The following is a 20,781-nucleotide window of genomic DNA, read 5'->3' as shown; positions in this document are numbered from 1 at the left end:
ATAATATCTAATTTAAGTTGTATTAGAAAAAATCTAGAACTTAAATATTTTCAAATTTAAATTTAACTAAATATCAAAAATTAAGTTGTAACCACTTAATTTGAAAATATTCTATTTTAAGTTAATATTTGAAAAAATATCAACTTAAAAAATATCTAAAGAATCTTAATAACCAATTCCTAAAATTCCTCAACTTAATTTTGAAATTTTAAATCCAAAAGATATTCAAATTTAAGCTGATTAGTTATAGATAACTAAATATCAACTTAAATAGGAATATTTAATGAAAAATTTAAATTAAGCTACAGAAAGAATCTAGATGGTTATAATTCTATATTTAATTAAATATAAGAAAATACATATAGTTTAGCTTAGAATATAAAATTCTTTAAACTATGGTTTTCTTAAATTAATTTTAAAATAAATGAAATTAATTATGTTGCTAATCAATTTTATAAGGTTAAACTAATTTAATTAACCTAGTACAGGTATTCAAATCAGGCAAATGGGCCTTCACAAATAGAGTGGTTCATGTGAGGGGGTGCTGGGTTCAGTATGTCGTACCCACTTCTATGGCTCCCAACTCTCACACAAGGCCCAAAAGAGAGGAATTTAACCTTAAAATGAACAACTGTTATTAATTGAATAGGCCCAAAACTAAATGGGCCTAAATAAAATCTATCAAAAACTATGATATTTTATTTAGTAACAACAACCTATATGCATCTATAATAAAATTAAACACATAGGCTCACACAGGCACACAATTTGGATGGATCCTATCATGTTGCTAGGTCATAAACAGATGAAAGAAGATTGTAAATATACCTGTTACAAATTATTTACTTGACCAAGGGAGCCATGAGTTAAAATCAGATCATTGGATCTGTCAACAAGTTAACCATGGCTATTTGCAGTCAAGCAATAATAGGTTTTAAGAACTTACAGACAAGCTAAAACACATACTATTGCAACAAGGTTAGCTGGATAGTTGGATGTAGGATTTATTTAATTTTAAATAATTAAATTTCGAAAAAATAATTAAATAATGAAAAAAAATTATTCGAAAAATTTAAAAAATATATATATATTTCGAAATTAATTAAAAAATAATATTTAAAATTAAACCTACAATTTTGAAAAATTAGGTGTCAACTAACCTAAATATCATTTCAAAATTTGCTAACTACTTTTAAAAAATTTAATGTTATTTTATAAATAAAAATTAAAAAAGATAAATAAATATATTTTTCAGATTTTATGATTTACTTTAAATAAATAAAATAACAAAATTTAAAAGTTAGCAAAATATCTTACATCTATTTAAAATTACATGATTATAGTTATCTTATTTTAAATTTAAATAAGGTCAAATTATTTAAAAAAAATATTTAATTTTGAAAAAATTTAATATCTGACCTTAAATTTAAAAATAAGATAAGATATAATCAAATTTAAAAATCAGCTAGATAATTAAGCAAAAAGATAGATATTTACTATTTTCAAATTCAAATTACACTAATATCATGAATTAAATTAAAAAAAAATTAATTAATTTAATTATGATATTTAGAATTGAAATAGGAATAGTAAATGTCTAAATACAAAACTACACAAAAAATCGGAAGTTAAATCCATGAAATAACATGAAAAATCGAAGAAAAATGAAAAATTTGCGAGCTGTACGGACAGTATGCCAAGCATATTGCCCGCACGCGCATCACTGGGTGCACGACGGAGAAACATCGGCGCAGGAGGCTGCATGCAGCCTCTCCGCGCGCGGACGTCTCGGTTTCAGACAAGGAGTGTGTCTGAACGCGTGCTGTCCGAGAGACAACCCTCGTGCGCGCGCGCATGTGTAGTTGCACGACTGCGATATTTTTCGAAACTTCAAAAAATTATAACTAATTCAAATTAAATCGAAATTGAGTTCTGTAGAAAAGTAAATTGCTTAATTTTTTTCCATATTATCCAATAAAAATAATTCCAAAAACAGATATTCAATTATTTTTAACGAAAATTCACAAACATCAATCAATCATCAAACAACACTCAAAACAACATGATACCATCCAAAACATCAAACAATCGTTTTAAGTCCAAATTTCTTACAAGCAAATCAATTACCATGGCTCTGAGGCCAGTTGTTGGAAATTGTTTTACCAGGATCTTAGATCTACTTACAAGTATGTTGATTAACACCCTAAATATGAACTTTCTAAAACGATGAAATAAACACATATAAAGTTTAGTAAACCTTACATTGGGTGCAGCGGAATAATATGACTCCTTCCGTTCAGATCTCTAACCCTTGTATCCTTTCTGTCGCAGAGTATTATCAAGATCTGAACCTGGATCTCTTTCTCTCCTTCTTTAGTGCTGAAACTCCTTCTTGTTGAATGTCTTTCTTCACGATCTTCCTCACTATGATTGAGGTATCACTTGCTGTGTGTGGGCACTACTCTAATCACTAAGTGTTTCGAAATTTCAAGGAAGAAGAAAGAGAAGAAGGTGGCGGCTAGGAATAGAGAGAGAAGGCTCAGGTTTTTCTCTGAAGGAAATCAGATAGTTAAGTGTAAATTTCCTGAAGCCTTCACTATCTATTTATAGCATTCCACTAGGGTTAGGTATGAATTATTTGGCATTAAAATAATGAAAATATCAGATGAAAAACCCTATAAAAGTGGCCTACTTCCTAGGTAATATGGATTTGAGCCTCACTTTTTGCAATTTTGCAGTTTTATCATTTCTGCATCTCATTTTCTCAAAAACGCCAATTTTCAAATTCAACCATTTAAATGCCAATTCTAACTATTTCATAACTATAAATAATTATTAAATAATATTGTCATTTATCATATTTATTAATTGAACCATACAAAGTATCATAATTAACAAATATGCCCCTAAAACTCTTTCTCTACAATTTTGCCCTTACTTAGTGAAAAATTCACAAATAGACATAGTCTAATTTGAGAATCAAAATTGATTAATCAAAACCAATTATATGAGTCTTACAAGCAATATTATCTCAACTAGTGGGGGGACCATGGGTCTATATAACCGAGCTTCCAATAAGCAGATCAAGAAGTTATAACCTAAATTCACTGATTTATTAATTCTTCGTTGAATCCACGCATAGAACTTAGAATTGCACTCTCAGTATATAGAATGCTCTATATGTTCCACCATATAGACACATCATTAGTTATCCATTGTTATAATCCTAATTTGATCAATGATCCTCTATATGAATGATCTACACTGTAAAGGGATTAGATTACCGTTACACCCTACAATGTATTTTATCCTTAAAACACTTAACCCCGTACAAATGATATTTCAGCTTATGTGAAATGAGTACTCCACCATTTATTTTCGTTTGGTCAAGCTCGAAGGAGATCATCCTTTACTTACTATTCGCCAGATAGAAGCTATAGATTCCATGTTTATGTTAGCGCTCCCACTCAATTGCACTACCGTGTTCCCAAAATGTACGTATCACCTTGACCTAAAAGTAGGCTTAACTAACAAATCAAAGAACACGAATAGCCTCTTGAGATAGTCTAATCATAACAGGATTAAGATCATTTGATCTAGGATCAACTAGGCGATATTGACTTGAATAGATATTACGGTAAGTTTAATAAATCTAAGTCAAAGTTCAATATTGGTCCCTTCCGATGCATAATCCATGCATCCAACCTGAGCTTTACTTTAACCAATGTTCTGGAAAGAACATAGCATTTCTTTAAAGGCAAGTAAACTCTTGGTGTAGATTATCATATCAGTAAAACCCTGTGTCTGATAAATCTAGGAAACTTTATTCACATAGTCAAGTTTACTTTTTAAAGTGTTGACAACACAATAAAGAGGATCAAGTATGTGAAAAGGATTTCAAATAAATTCATACATTATGTACATATAATCAGGAAATAAATCATGTGAACTATGCAACAATAAATGTTATTTCTGATCTATATTAATAAGTAAATCTGATTATATTGAAATGAGTTTTATTTAGGGTATAAAACCCAATAGAAAGAAGTACAAAATTTACCTGTTAAAATTATTTATAAGATCTATTGACAATTGCACTATGATAAAAATCATATCATTGGATCTGTCAACAAGTTAATCATAGCAATTTAGATCAAATAAATAATAGGTTTGTTAAAAAAAAAATTTTGAATAAACAATATATAATAAACAAACATTGTCCATGTAACAGATGTGAAATAAGATATTAATATATTTAAATTATTATTCTTAAACTAACCAAATAAAGGAAACTAATTTTTAAAAATCTAGGTTTATTTGAATCAAATTAAATTAAATATCAAATAAGATAAATGATTTGAAAGAAAGAATCTTCAATATCACTTTCAAATCTTATAATTTAATTAAAATAAACCATTAAAATAGATTTGGTTAGATAGTTATTATTTTAAGAATAAAATAATAAATAAATAATAATTACAATAATTATATGTCAACATATCTAAATTAAGCAATATTCAAATTTTTACAAAATATCTAAGTTATTTAAATATTTAAGATATGATTTATAAATTTTCAATAAGAAAAAAAATGATATATATAGAAAAATATCATTTTTAAACTTATAATTTATAAATAATTAAATATTTAACAAAATAACAAATTTTGAATTTGAAAATATTATTGTAAGTGTATCTACAAAAATATTTATGTTAATTTCGAATTTATTAATTATTTAATTTGTCATATAAGATAATTTTAATATAATATTTTAAATAAAAAGTCAAAGTTATCTTTTAATTTAAAATATGTGAAATATCAAAATATCTAATCTTATAATTAAATAATATATAAATATTAAAGAAGTTAACAAATTTTTAAATCTTACCATAATTGGAAATATTTAAAGTTAGAAATATTCCAAATTAGAAAAATCTAAAATTGGAAAATTGAATTTTGGTAAACAATCTCATGAAAAAATTGGATTTTTTCCAAAAATCGCAATTTGTGGGGACACCATTAAACCCCGATTCTCCAAAAATCATAACTCTTTCAATTTTTATCGAAATCGAGTTCCGTAAAAACAAAAATTGCTTAATTTTTCACAAGGAATCCAAATAAAATATTTTCAAAAATAGAAAAAAAAATCATGGAAAAATTTCGTACTACACATACATTCATCACATAAGCACATAAACCAACATGAAACCATCCAAATCAACACAAAACATATAAAACATCATTTTAATTCATATTACATGAAAGTAAATCATTACCATGGCTCTGATACCAGTTGTTGGTAATTATTTTACCAGGATCTAGATTTACTAACAAGTATGTTTGATTAACACCCTAATATGAATTCTAAAATAATGAAAATAAACACATATAAAGTTTAGAAAACCTTACAGTGGGTGCAGCGGAATAATATGACTCCTTCTATTCAGATCTCTAGCCCTTGATTCCTTTCTATAGCAGAGCATAATCAAGATCTGAATCTGGATCTTCTTTTCTCCATCTTTGATGCAGATTTTCCATAGTCTTACATACTATGATTGAGATACCACTTGATGTGTGTGGGCACTACTCATTCACTCAAGTATTTCAAAATTTAGAGAGAACAAAAGAGAGAGAGGCGTGTTGCTTTCTGAGAGAAACTAAATGATCAAAGTTGTGTCTAAGTTGTTTGTTTCCTGAAGCCAACACTTTCTATTTATAGAATACCCTCTAGGTTTAGGTTAGAATTTTATGGCATTAAAATAATGGAAACTACAAATGGTATTTCTAGTGCATAGTGGCTGGCCATACAAAGGGTATTGGGCCTCACTTTGTAACTTTCCCATTTTGTTATTTTCCATTCCTATTTTCTCAAAAATACCAATTTTCAAATTTAACCTTTTAAATGCCAATTCTAATTATTTAATAACTTGAAAATAATTATTAAATAATATTATCATTTAATATATTTATTAATTTAGACATATAAAATATCTTAATTAATAAATAAACCTAGAATCTCTTTTCTTTACAGTTTCGCCCTTGCTTAGTGAAAATTCATAAAGTAGACATAGTCTAACTTTTAGAATTATAATTGATTAATTAAAATCAATTAATTGAGTCTTACAAGCAGTATAGTCTCAACTAGTATGGGGACCATGGTTCTATATAACCGAGCTTCCAATAAGTCGAACCGAATTTACCAAGTAAATTCCCTAACTTATTAATTCCTCATTGAATACACACTTAGAACTTGGAATATCACTCTCAGTCATATAAAATGCTCTATATGTTCCATGATATAGACACGTCATTAGTTATCCATTGTTATAACCCTAATGTGATCAATGACCCTCTAATAGATGATCTACATCGAAAAGGCACTACTGTTACCGCTACACCTTCAATGTATTTTATCCTTAAAACACTTAGCTCCGTATAAATGATATTTCAGCAAAGTGAAATGAGATCTCCACCATTTATCTCTGTTTAGCCAAGCTCGAAGGAATATCATCGTTTCACTTCTAAGTTCCTATAGAAGTTATAAATTCCATCTTTATGGTAGCGCTCCCACTCAATTATACTATCATGTTCCCAAAATGTACGTATCACCCTGACCCAAAAGTAGGCTTAACTAACAAATCAAAGAACATGTATAGTACTCTTGAGATCGAACCTACCCATATCAGGATTAAGGTCATTTGATCTAGGATCAACGGGTGATATTGAACTGAATAGATATTACGGTATGTTTTAATATATCTAATCAAAGTTCAATATCGGTCCCTTTCGATGTATACTCCATACATCCGATACTGGTAAACTTTGCCAATGTCCTGGAAAGGACATAACACTTTTCCAAGGTGTAAGAATACCTATCGCTGATTATACCATGTCAGTCTAAATCCAGTGTTCTGACAAATCAGGGAATAAACTTTTGAACATATAATTAAGATTATATTCCACTATGCTGACAACACTATAATCTTTAACAAACTCATATGTTCTGGACTTAAAAAAGAATTCATACATTATATACATATAATCATGAAATAAATCATGTGAACCATGCAACATAAAATGTTATTTCTGATCTTTATTAATAAGTAAATCTGATTATATTGAAATGACTTTTATTTAGGGCACAAAACCCAACAGAGAAATGATAGGAAACGATTATTGTCGTTGTGACTGGATTATGATCGAGGGAAAATAATATAAAACGATTATTATCGTTGTGACTCGATTATGATCGAGTAAAGGAGCAATCATTACCGTTATGAGTAATTATTCTTAAAACCGCAGATAGGTTTCTTACTTATCGTTTGCTGTATCGGGCAACGATAGTGACATATATAGCTCGTGGTTAACTAGTGGTAAGAGTACTTTATGAAGTACAGAAATTGTATAGTTACGATGTTGTGAAATGAATCAAGAGTGTTATTATGTGATAAGTTGTAATTCAGTACATTTGTTATAGTATGATTAAATGAATGTTATATTGCTTGTGAAATTAATCACTTTTCTTGTAATCTCAATGGCCTAGGGATGTAAGAATATATGATTATAATGATCCTTGATTAAAGTGCTTTATGAAGCTTTGGAATTGAATGGACATGTTAATGTGTGAACTAGAGTTCTTTATGAAGCATTAGAAGTAAGTGTTTATGATACTATAGGATTAGGGTGTTTTATGAAACACTAAGGTTGTTGATTATGTATAACTATAAATACTCTTAATTTTGTAACAAGTTTGCTCGTATAGACGTTGCATTGTATATGTATATTGAAAGAAAATGATCTCATGGTATGTACAATCTGTGGTACTATAATTTGCTATCATTTCCCATGAGTTGCTTTATCTAGTAGCTTTTCTTGTTGAGTCACTATGACTCACGGGTGCTTCTTGGTGCAGGTAAAAAGATTAGCAATTTTGTTCGGCCATGGGTCAGAGGTCTCCCAGCAATGTACATATCAACCGTGTTGTCTTGGCTTTTGGGAAGCACGGTCGACCACTTTTCTCTTATGTATGAAAGTGTAACTTTATTTTTTTTTTTGTAATAACGATTTTGCAACTTGTTATAAAGAAATTTTATAAACAGGGGATCCCTATATTTTAATGGTGTTCATAAAGAATGTTTATTTTAAAATTCAATCAAAAGTTTTAATTAAACCACACCCTTTCCAAAAGTTATAGATTAGTAATAATAAGTTTATAAAAGCACACACGTGGCGTCCCTGATAGTCAGGGCGTTACAACATGGTATCAGAGCAACCAAGGTTTAAAGATCCTGAAGACTGGCTTGATATGTACATTGGCTGCGAAGACTCGTTCGACTCATGGCTTAGTAAGTGCTAAATGATAGTTGATAAATACATTAATTATTAATTGCATGAATTGCCTGCTTATTTGAAATGTTTAAGTTGTTAGGGAAGCATGATAAGTTATGATAAAATTGTTAAATGTGTTTATGTATATGTAGCAATGCTTATTAGCATTAATTCTGGCTTGAAAGATTTTGATGATTGAAAGAAATGGTCGCGAGTGTACTGGAAGATGTACCTTTGGCGATCTAGTAAGAATAATGGCGAGCTTACTAGGCTCGGAATTCGTCGTGTGGGTATGAATTTTTCCAATACCACAAGACTAAGTTTAAATGTATGCTATGAAGTAAGAGATTATCTGAGTAGAAAAGTAGTAGAACATTCATAGTTGATCTCGGGCAGCATGGTGATGGAGAATGACACTAAACGCGATCGAATGGCGAAGTTCTGTTTTGAGGAAACGGCTGTTAAGACCGCTAGGGAGTCTAATCTAGTTGAAGGTGGGAAGAGTATATCGCTCAGAATGAGGAGATAGTTGCTTAGAAAAGGGGGTTGTCCAGTTCTAAGCTCGGGCGGTTGATTTAACCTCTCTTGCCAAGAGTGTAAGGACTGAGATGCAAGAGATTTCATTAGGGTGAATGCTAAACTTGAGTCAGCTTTTAATGTGGGGCAGTAGGCCATTTAGAAGAAATTGTATACTGTTGCAACAACTGGAATAGAAGGGTGATGGCATTCTAGTTACTGTTTGGGTGTTTGTTTGACCTAGACTGAGATTGGTGTTAGCCTTTCTACTATAATAAGTTGAATTTTCATGAATCAAATTTTTGTTAGTAATTTTGATTGATTCTGGTGCAACGTATTCCTATATTTCGAAGAGGATAATTTGGAGTTTGTATAAACTTAAGGATGTGTTAGCAAGTAGTTTCAGCACCCTACTTTTACTGAAAAACTAGTTATTCTCTAGCAAGTGATTCAAGTCCCTTCCTGAGTCATGAGGGGAAAAGGAAATGCTGGGTGGTGTTAGTTGAGCTGCGATTAGAGGATCCTGAGGATGAATTAGGAATGGATTGATTTGTAAAGTTTAATGCGATCATCGATTGAGAAAGAAAAATGGTAACTCTTGAACTGTAAGGTGACGACCCATTCATGTTTGTGGGCAAGGTTTAAGGATTCCGAATTTCATTAACCATGGCATTTAAGGCAGAAGGTTTAATATAGGATAAATGTATTAACCTTTGAGTTAGTGTGACAAATATCGCAAAGGGAACATTAGTGGGACTGAGACACAATTTTGTGGTCCAAGGGTTTCTAGATGCCTTTTCAGAATGCCCTTTAAGGTTAGTGATAAAGTGGGAAATTGATTTTGAATTGAAATGGTAATGGGAAAGAAACTTGTATCTAAAGTTCTGAATTGGACGGTAATTGTAGAATTGAAAGTGGTGAAGATTCCATTGTAGGAAATGTTAGGGTTGAAATTGCTAGTTTGAGTAATTCAATCTGGAGTATGCCAACTTTATTTGTGAAGAATAAGTATCCTTTGTCCAGGATAAATGCTATGTTGAACAACTTTAAGGGGGGATTATCTTCTCTAGGATTGGTCTTCGATCTAGTTATTACCAATTGAAGATTCGAAAGGAGGATATTCCTAAAATAGTTTTTTTTTCTTTTTCTTTCGTGCTGGTGACTTCATGAATGACTTTATTAATGGTATCCTGATTTCTTCCAACTTAAGAAGGCATTTGAGAGGTATTTTTGGATGGTGTGGTAATGTTGTGGAAGTCAAAGCTTCATACTAAACATAAGAAACGCGAGTTTTGCTGATCCCAACTGTGCAATGAAGGTTAGAGGTTTTCTGAAACTAACAAAATGCTATGGAATGTTTGTTAAGAGTTGCCTACGCCCTTAGTGGGGTCAAATAGAAAGAACAAAAATAGAGGTTAACCATTTTACTAGTGCTAACATTGCTAGTCAGTAAGGAGAAATTGTGATTGGATGAAATACTTCTAAATGAGGATTAGATGGTATTTTGATACAGTCCAGGAAAGTTATTGCATGTGCTTCTAAGAGATTGAGAAAGTGTGAGAGATAGTAGTCCAGTTATGATATTGAATTGATAGTGGTGGCTTTTACCTTGGGAGTTTGGTACTTTTACTTGTTTGGCGGAACTATAAAGTTTATATGAATCATAGGAGCCTTAACATTTTATCATTTAGAAAGAATTTAATTAGAAGGCAACGACGATGGTTAGAGGTGATTGAAGATTATAATAGTATGATTCCCTATCTTTCTGGGGAGAGAATTAGTAGTGGATACTTTAAACTAAAAAGGCCTAGGACAAGTTTGTAAAACAAAAAAAATCTCACCAAAGTTTGCTAAGAATGCCACCAGAAAAGAGATTGACTTTATGAAGGGAGAACTTGTTAATGGTACATTGTAGTTTAAACTGTTGAAAAGAAATAAAGTGGCCAAGCAAGGTGACTCCGAACTTTAAAAGTACAAGGAAAGGTTTGAAATCGGATGAATAAAGGACCTTTTGAATTTGTTTAAAGGAATTTTACAATATCAAAACAAGGTTGGTGTATCAGTCATATAAGGGTATTGAATATAAGGTTTTAAATGAATTTCATACTACACCATACTCATTCTACTTGGGAGTAACTAAGTTATATAAGATCAGTACAGTTTCTTTATCAGAGTGAAATGTGTTTGTGGCAGATTGGTGTGCTAATCTATTTGTCAAGGGAATAGTTCAACCCCGTGGTACTCCGATAGTAGTTATCTCAGATTGAGAATTAAAGTTTACATTCAAATGCTGAATGAGCCTGTAACAAGCAAGTGTAATAGATGGAAGAGCTATGCTGATCCAAGTATAGAGATATTAAATTCGATGTAGGGAATTTTATCGTTCTTCAGGTGATTCTGATGAAAGGAAAATTCATAAATTGGTTAGAAAAGGGAGTTAAGTCCCAGGATAATCGATCCGTTTGAGTTTCTGGAAAGGGTAGGTTGGGTAGCTTATTAGCTAGCCATACTCCCTGTTTTATTTGGAACTTACAATGTGTACTTCAATGTTTTAGAAGTATGAGGTAAAAGCGATCCATATACAGAGTTACAATGATATCGAATTTCAAACTGACTTGTCATGAGGGGAACAATCGGTACAAATTTTGAAAAGAAAAGAGAGAGAGTTGTGGAGCAAAGACTATGTCGCTAGTTATAGTGTTGTGAAAGAACAATAAGATTGAAAGGCAATTTAAAGGTTAAAGTCCCAGTTGCGGGAGCTGTATCCCGAGTTGTTAAATAAATTTCGAGGATGAAATTTCTATAAGGAGGGAATAGTTGTAATATCCCAGAAAATATAGTGATATTTTAATTAGACATATTTTATTAAATATGTGATTAAGTGGACATTAGAGTAGGATTATAATCCTACTTAAACTACATACGAGTTGATTAGGGAAATAAGAATAAATAAAGCGTAATTTATTAACTACGGAGATTATATTGGACTATGCGGGAATCGCAGATACTATAATTTGAATAAAATATTTTCCGGCTTAACAACTGTGGAACTTGACGGGTGGTCAGAAATGTCACGACATTAAAAGAGGAAATATTTTTGAAGTATTCTAGTTTAGTTTTGAATTTTTAGATTGTCGGTTTGGCATTTAGCTAAAATTACCAAATTGCCCCTAAGGTGTATTTAGTTTAGTTTTAGGGTAAGGCTAGATTGGTCATTTTTGCTTGGGGAAAAATGATTGTCTTATGTAGTTGGGCTGGCTGTTTATTTATAAAAAAAAAAAAGAAAAGAAAAAAAAGGGATTTAAATAAAGAAAGAAGAAGCTAGAAGGAACAACTTTTTATCATTCTCTTTTCTCTCTTTTTCTCTCTTTTTGCCGAACCCTAGAAGAAGCATCAAAGGGGGATTTTGTTCAGTGAATTCCTTAGCTTTTGGCTAGATTGGTTGTAAAGATAGCTTAGTTTAATTTGGAAATTAGCAGTTATATCATGTTTAATTATGAAAATTATTTATAGCTATTTAAATAATTAATTATACTGTTATTGTTGAATTCTGAAATGCATTTTATGTCATTTAATAGTTTTCATAAGTTTGCATTTCCGGTGCCCGGTAGCATGGAACTCGGTGTTTGGCTCAGTAAAATCACAACTTAGTATGTTAGTATTGTGGGACAGTTTATTAGACATTGGGAATGTTGGGATTGGCCAGGAATTTAGAAATTCCCAAAATACCCCTTTAGTGTTATTTATGTTATTTTAGTGTGAAGGGGCAAAATGGTCATTTTGCCCAATTATTAGTTTGTCCTTTAGTGGACTTTATTTGGTTAATTATATGTTATTTGATTATTGTTTTGCTGAAATTAATTCAAGTAAAAGGTATGTTATTTCATTTTACCAAAGATTTAAAGAAAAGGAAAAATTCACAATCACTCTTTCTCTCTCAAGCTCTCTCTCTTTCGGCCACCCTTAGAGAAGCTAGGGCTTTTGATTTTGCTCTCTCAATCCTTTGTTTCCAGCAGCTCTTTGTGTAATCCAAGCCAAGGTTTAATCTCTAACAACTTTCTTTGTATTTTCTTGAGTTATAAGAAAAGTTTGATAGTTGCATGCTTGATAATTTGATGTTGTTGCTGCTGTGATTTTGTTGTTATTTTTTGAGATTTAAGCATGTTTATTTGAGGTTAATTGAGCTGCTAGTAATGCATGATTAGTGGTGTTGCTTAAAGTTATGGTTTTTCTATTCAAAAGCTTAAGTTTTCGAGTGAAAGTTGTGAATTGATGGCTGTAGTTATTGCATGAGTTAGGGTTTGGTTTCTGCAGTTTTAATATGTTGAAATATGTTGAATTATGCATGTTTTAGTGGCTGTTTGGAGGGATTAGTCAAGTTTTGAGTTTTGAACTCAATCTTGAACCTCCAATGGTGATTTTTGATTCTGTGAATTCTGGGTGGTTTTGTTGCTTTAGAAATGTTATTTGGGTCATTTAGAACAGGTCTGGAAGTTTTGGTATTGTTTGGATTGGATTTGAGCAATGTGTGAATTTTTGAAAAATTCCTGCGAGGAACCTAATTCCGTTGTGCATCCGGAATTCGGATGGGTTTTGAAAATTTCCGAACCGAATTCGGTTGGACAACCGGTCTGCCGGTTGGGTGATTTTCAAAAACCCTAGATTTCCTCGTTTTTATGTTATTTGGGGTATTGCCATGCTTTTTATTGATAGAGAAACTTTTAGTTCCTAGTTTAAGTCACCGGGAAGTGATTTAGCGTATCACTTAAAGTGTTGTGATTTTTATGGTTTAGGAGCCTGTAATCCGCCGCGTTAGCTAGTTCCAACAGTTGGCCACACCTGAATTCAGAATTGAGGTAAGATTAGTATAACAGTATGCATATGTAGATTACATGTTTAGCGTGCATGTTAGGAAGCCTGTTAGATTACATTAGATATGTATGTTGGCTTCGAACCATCCGACTGTGTCACATCGGTACAGGCTAGAGTATGACTAGCAGCTGGAGTATGACCAGTTCGACCGAGTATAGGCTGATACTGTAACACATCGGTACAACCTAGAGTATGACTAGCAGCTGGAGTATGACCAGTTCGACCGAGTATAGGCTGTTACTTGTCATTAGTACCGTCCCTATGAACGTTCAGGACTCAGTATCGTGTTGGACACGGCAGTTAGGGTTATGGTCAGGGGTATGGGCGTCTGATCATGACTCGGGATTTATGTATGATTATTATTATGCTTTTCTTACTGAGTCTGTCGACTCACAGTGCTATGTTTATGTGTAGGTAAGGGCAAGGCTAAAGCTGATGGACCGTGAGGGCGAGCCGGTGAAGATTGTACATGTCGGGGCGGTTAGGCCTGGAGCGTACGATCCTCGGGACAGCAAGGCTATTTTTGTAATTAGTCGCTAGGCGACAAGTATTTTGTATAGGAAGTAAACTTTTGTAAATGGTTTTGTAATCGGGATCCCGAGTATTTTGTATAAATATTTTATAAGTTTAATTAAAAAGCAAAAATTTTAATTAATCACGTTTTCCATAAACCTCGTGTATTAGCAACGAGCTGCACCATATGTTTAAAAATTACTTAATACGCCTATGCTAGTTAGGGTGTAACATTGGTGAATTGTGGGAGTTGTATATGCATCAAGGTAAGCTCTTGGTACACTTTCTTGGAATTTCTTAAGATTTAAGCTAGGTTTGGCTAGGGTTTTTGTGGATTTTAGGGCTAGAGTATTCTTAGACTTAATTTCTGAGTTGTTTAAGTTCTATTTGGTTAGAAATAGAGCTGTTGTATCTATGAAATTTTAAAAAATTGAGTTTGATGAATTTATTCTACTTGATTATGTGATTTGGATTAATTTGAAGAATTGATATGAATTGAAACCTTGAATATATTGTGATGTGAGATTAAACTATTCTGGAACTTCTAGGTTGTTTTGGCGATCCTAGGGTCGAATTTTTGGAGGAGGAAAGAACTTTTGGTTGCTGCCCTGCCAGAACCGGTCGACTGGTTGCCTACAGGGGAGAGTTTTTCAGTTTTTCCTCCAGGCTGGTTTTAGGGCTCAGTGTTGTTGTTGTGACATAGGACCCAGGATCGTCAAGCTTTGATTCCACTTAGACATGATGCACGCTAAACTTTTAGGTAAGAAGAGTATTAGGCACTATATATGGCTAACGTTATGATAATTATAGACTCGATTATGATTGAGATCTCAGTATGTGTTTGTTGTAACATAATCTCAATCGAGATTAACGATATGCATTGGTTGTGACTCGATTATGATCGAGAGAAATGATAGGAAACGATTATTGTCGTTCTGACTCGATTATGATCGAGGGAAAATAATATGAAACGATTATTATCGTTGTGACTCGATTATGATCGAGTAAAGGAAACGGTCATTACCGTTATGAGTAATTACTTTTGAAACCGCGGATAGGTTTCTTACTTATCGTTTGTTGTATCGGGCAACGATAGTGACATATATAGCTCGTGGTTAACAAGTGGTAAGAGTACTTTATGAAGTACAGAAATTGTGTAGTTACGATGTTGTGAAATGAATCAAGAGTGTTATTATGTGATAAGTTGTAATTGAGTACATTTTGTTATAGTATGATTGAATGAATGTTATATTGCTTGTGAAGTTGATCACTTTTCTTGTAATCTCAGTGGCCTAGGGATGTAAGAATATATGATTATCATGATCCTTGATTAAAGTGCTTTATGAAGCTCTGGAATTGAATGGTGTTTTATGATACTATAGGATTAGGGTGTTTTATGAAACACTGAGGTTGTTGATTATATATAACTATAAATACTCTTCATTTTGTAACAAGTTTCCTCGTATAGACGTTGCATTGTATATGTATGTTGAAAGAAAATGATCTCATGGTATGTACAATCTGTGGTACTATAATTTGCTATCATTTCCAATGAGTTGCTTTATCTAGTAGCTTTTCTTGCTGAGTCACTGTGACTCGTGAGTGCTTCTTGGTGCAGGTAAAAAGATTAGCAATTTTGTTCGGCCATTGGTCAGAGGTCTCCCAGCAATGTACATATCAACCGTGTTGTCTTGACTTCTGGGAAGCAAGGTCGACCACTTTTCTCTTATGTATGAAAGTGTAACTATATTTTTTTTTTTGTAATAACCGTTTTGCAACTTGTTATAAAGAAATTTTATAAACAAGGGATCCCTATATTTTAGTTGTGTTCATAAAGAAGGTTTATTTTAAAATTCAATCAAAAGTTTTAATTAAACAACACCCTTTCCAAAAGTTATAGATTAGTAATAATAAGTTTATAAAAGCACACACGTGGCATCCCTGATAGTCAGGGCGTTACATGCCCGGTATTATCTCACAAGTAATACAACTAAAGGGGAATAGGTTATTACCCATATACAAGGGGGTCGTGTTGAAAATATTTTACCAGGATCTAGATTTACTACGAAGTATGTTTCATTAACATCCTAATATGAATTCTAAAACAATGAAATAAAAACATTTAAAATTCAAGAAACCTTACATTGGGTGCAGCGGATCCTTCCATTCAGATCTCTAGCACTTGATTCTTTTCTGTAGCAGAGCATAATCAAGATCTGAATCTGGATCTCTTTCTCTCCTTCCTTTGATGTTGATTCTCATTCTTGTTGTTTGGATTCTCCTATAGTCTTACACACTATGATTGACATACCACTTGATGTGTGTGGGCACTACTCCATCACTCAAGGATTTCGAAATTCAAAGAGAAGAAAAGAGAGAGGAAAGTGGCGCATGGCATTTTCTGAAAGGAACAATATGCAAAGTCATTAGTTTCCTGAAGCCAATACTTTCTATTTATAGAATGCCTTCTAGGTTTAGGTTAGAATTGTATGGCATTAAAATAATGGAAAAAAAATGGTAAACCCTTTGCATAGTGGGCGGCCATATAAGGAAATTGGGCCTCACTTTGCAACTTTCCCATTTTATTATTTTCATTTTCATTTTCTCAAAAATGCCAAGTTTCCAATTTTAACCATTTAAATGACAATTATAATTATTTAATAACTAAAAATTAATCATTAAATAATATTGTCATTTAATATATTTATTAATTAGACATATAAAGTCTCTAAATTAATAAACAAACCTAGAATCTCTTTTCTTTACAATTTCGCCCTTGCTTAGTGAAAATTCATAAAGTAGACATAGTCTAACTTTAGAATTATAATTGATTAATTAAAATCAATTAACTGAGTCTTACAAGCAGTATTGTCTCAACTAGTATGGGGACCATGGGCCTATATTTCCGAGCTTCCAATAAGTCGAACCGAATTTACCAAGTAAATTCCCTAACTTATTAATTCCTTATTGAATCCACACTTAGAACTTGGAATGGGACTCTCAGTCATATAGAACGCTCTATGTGTTCCACGATATAGATACGTCATTAGTTATCCATTGTTATAATCCTAATTTCATCAATGACCCTCTCATAGAGTATCTACATTGAAAAGGCACTAATTTACCGTTACACCTTCAATGTATTTTATCCTTAAAACACTTAGCTGCATATAAATGATATTTCAGCGTAGTGAAATGAGATCTCCACCATTTATCTCTGTTTAGCCAAGCTCGAAGGATATCATCGTTTCACTTCTAAATTCCTATAGAAGTTATAGACTCCATATTTATGTTAGCGCTCCCACTCAATTATACTATCATGTTCCCAAAATGTACTTATCACCCTCACCCAAAAGTAGGCTTAACTAATAAATCAAAGAACATGTATAATACTCTTGAGATCGAACCTAAACATATCAGGATTAAGATCATTTGATCTAGGATCAACGGGTGATATTGAATTGAACACATATTACAGTAAATTTTAATATATCTAATCAAAGTTCAATATCGGTCCCTTCCGATGTATACTCCATACATCCGATACTGGTAAACTTTGCCAATGTCCTGGAAAGGACATAACACTTTTCCAAGGTGTAAGAATACCTATCGCTTATTATAACATGTAAGTCTAAATCCAGTGTTCTGACAAATCACGGAATAAACTTTCGAACATATAATTAAGATTATATTCTACTGTGCTGACAACACTATAATCATTAACAAATTCATATGTTCTGGACTTAAATAGAATTCATACATTATATATATAATAATGAAATAAATCATGTGAACCATGCAACATAAAATGTTATTTCTGATCTTTATTAATAAGTAAGTCTGATTATATTGAAATGGGTTTTATTTAGGGCACAAAACCCAACAGGTCGAACCTCTATAAATCACGTGTTCTTCTTATTTTTATTAATATTCTAACCTCCTTACCAGTGATTTATCAACATTTATTAGAGTCCAAGTCAGTTGGCTTTTTTCCTAGCTGACATTTTTGTGCTTTCGTTGAGAGTTTAAACATTCTTGCAAAGATCTCATCACCTGGTAATCTCTATGTTTTTGACAAGGAGGAGTCGGTCCATAGAGCCTTAAGATCCAATGGTTGTGGATCCTAGTGTCTAGGTTCCACCAACCTTAACAACCCGACCAACCTTACCCGACCACCTTAGGCAGTCCCATTTGTAGTGACTAGACCCAAGGGTCCAATCAATGTCAGGCAAGATCCCACAGGTGTCGAGCATGTACCGACCAATGCTGGATGACCTGCCCAGAGTACTATAGGAGTTCCCCAGAGAAGGCATATCCCCTAGGTATATGCTGGAGAAAATGGGTCAAGGGTTGGCCAACCTGGCATCAACGGGCACCATGTTGACTTGGGGGATGATTCTGAACTAGCCAGGTTGAGAGAAGCCATAGGGCAGGTTTAGGGCCACACAAATATCCTCCACCATGATAAGAAGAAACACGCGCTGTTATGAGCGATGCTTTTGCCTAATAGAGACATGAATTCCAAGAATGGATTGATCGGGAGGCTGCGATCCTCTAAGCCCATCAGGCGGAGCTGAACTGCCAAAATAGGACAGCGAATGAACTGATAAGAAAATTCAATGAAAGGGCTGGGTCCAGAGTGGAATAACCACCACTCATAAGGGATCCTCTTTAGGAACAAAGTCCCTATGTCAAGAATTCAATGCCCTAAGGATATTGGGAACACCTCGCAGCTAGAAGGGCCAACTGCATCCCTACAAGGCTGGCCCACCATCAACACAGTGATGATCAAATTTTTGGCATATGGCAGGACTGAAAAATTTCAACCCCTACCTATGGATGAAGAGAGAAGGGAAGACATCCCACCAAGGAAAGGCCGGAGTAAATCTCCTAGTGGGGATTCTTATTGGAAGATATTTTAATAGGATCTAGATTTACTAACATATATGTTTGATTATATTCTATAATCTCACATCCTAAATATGAGTTTTCTAAAACAACGAAATTAACATATATAAAGTTCTAAAAAAACCTTACATTGGTGGTAGCGGAATATTATGGCTCCTTTCATTCTGATCTCTAAACCTTCTTCCTTTCTTACGCAGAGTATTAACAAGATCTGAACCTGAATCTTCTTAGGGTGATGGAATTCTTCAAAAAATTTCACACTAAGTCTGAGTACTGATTTGATATGCGCGGGCAAGGTATAGGAAATTCAAATTTTAGAATAGAGAAGAGAGAAGAGAGAGAGAGAGAGAGAGAGAGAGAGAGAGAGAGAGAGAGAGAGAGAGAGAGAGAGAGAGAGAGAGAGAGAGAGAGAGAGAGAGAGAGAGAGAGAGAGAGAGAGAGAGAGAGAGAGATAGAGAGAGAGATTTCAACATAGAGAGGAGCCTCTCTTATTAGTTATCTAACTGAATAGTCTAATGAAGAGTTGTCCAGTTATGAGCCTCTCATAATCTATTTATAGGATTTTATCTAGGGTTAGGGTTTAAATTATAAAGAATGAAAAAAGATAAAATAATGGCCAAAATTTCCTTTCAGTGGTCGGCCATGTAGTGGACCCACTAGTTTTAATTTTGCCATTTAATTTAACAACTTATCTTTTCTTTCACAAATATCATATTTTATTTTTAATCATATAAATGTCAGATCTATGTATTTAATAATTATAATTAATTATTAAATAAAATTAGCACCAAGGAGGGAGAATTGTTATAGCATGGAACCCAATTCGTTTTATTGTTGACATTATCAAATGTACGAGTCAACTTGTGCATTTAAAACTTTCAACAATTGATGGAAGCTATAGCAGTTTTTTGACAGTAGTATATGGATTTAATGACATAAGGGGAGGTTAGAATTATGGAAGGATTCGTCTTCTCTAAAAACAAAAGATAATCGGTTGATTATGGGAGACTTTATTGCCATTATTTCCAAGGAAGAAAGAGTTGCTCATAGAGTGAAATATCAAGCTAAAGCTAAGTTTATTGAATGTCTACAACACTGCCAGCTGGAAGATATCAAGGCCTCTGGGTGTTTCTACACTTGGACTAATAAGAAACATGGTCAGGATAGAATCTATTCGAAAATTAATAGAGTTTTAGCCAAGCAAAATTGGTTTGATAACTACCCTAATGCAGAAGCTTTGTTTCTAAATGAGGGGAATTTTGACCACACGCCAGGGATCTTGTCTCTTTTTCCCATATGGAATTGTTGGAAATAGCCTTTCAAGTACTTTCGTATGTGGAAAACACATCCTGAGTATGATGAGAGGGTTGCTAAAGTATGGAGGAAGGACATAAGAGGCACCAACATGTACCACATAGTTTCTAAACTAAAGGCCTTAAAACCTATCATGAGACAGATCAATCAACATGGTTTTTCTAATCTGCAAGTTGCTTCAATACAGGCCAAAAATAAGCTAGATGAAATCCAGGGAAAGCTACAAGGAGAACCCCTAAATGCTACGCTACATGAGCAAGAGCTTGCTCCTAGGACTGAGTTCTTAACAACACAGCAAAACTACCAGTCCTTTCTGCAACAAAAGGCCAA

This window comes from Cannabis sativa, chromosome 4, assembly GCF_029168945.1.
Source record: "Cannabis sativa cultivar Pink pepper isolate KNU-18-1 chromosome 4, ASM2916894v1, whole genome shotgun sequence".
In the NCBI taxonomy this organism is placed as follows: Eukaryota; Viridiplantae; Streptophyta; class Magnoliopsida; order Rosales; family Cannabaceae; genus Cannabis; species Cannabis sativa.
This window is presented reverse-complemented; position numbering follows the sequence as displayed.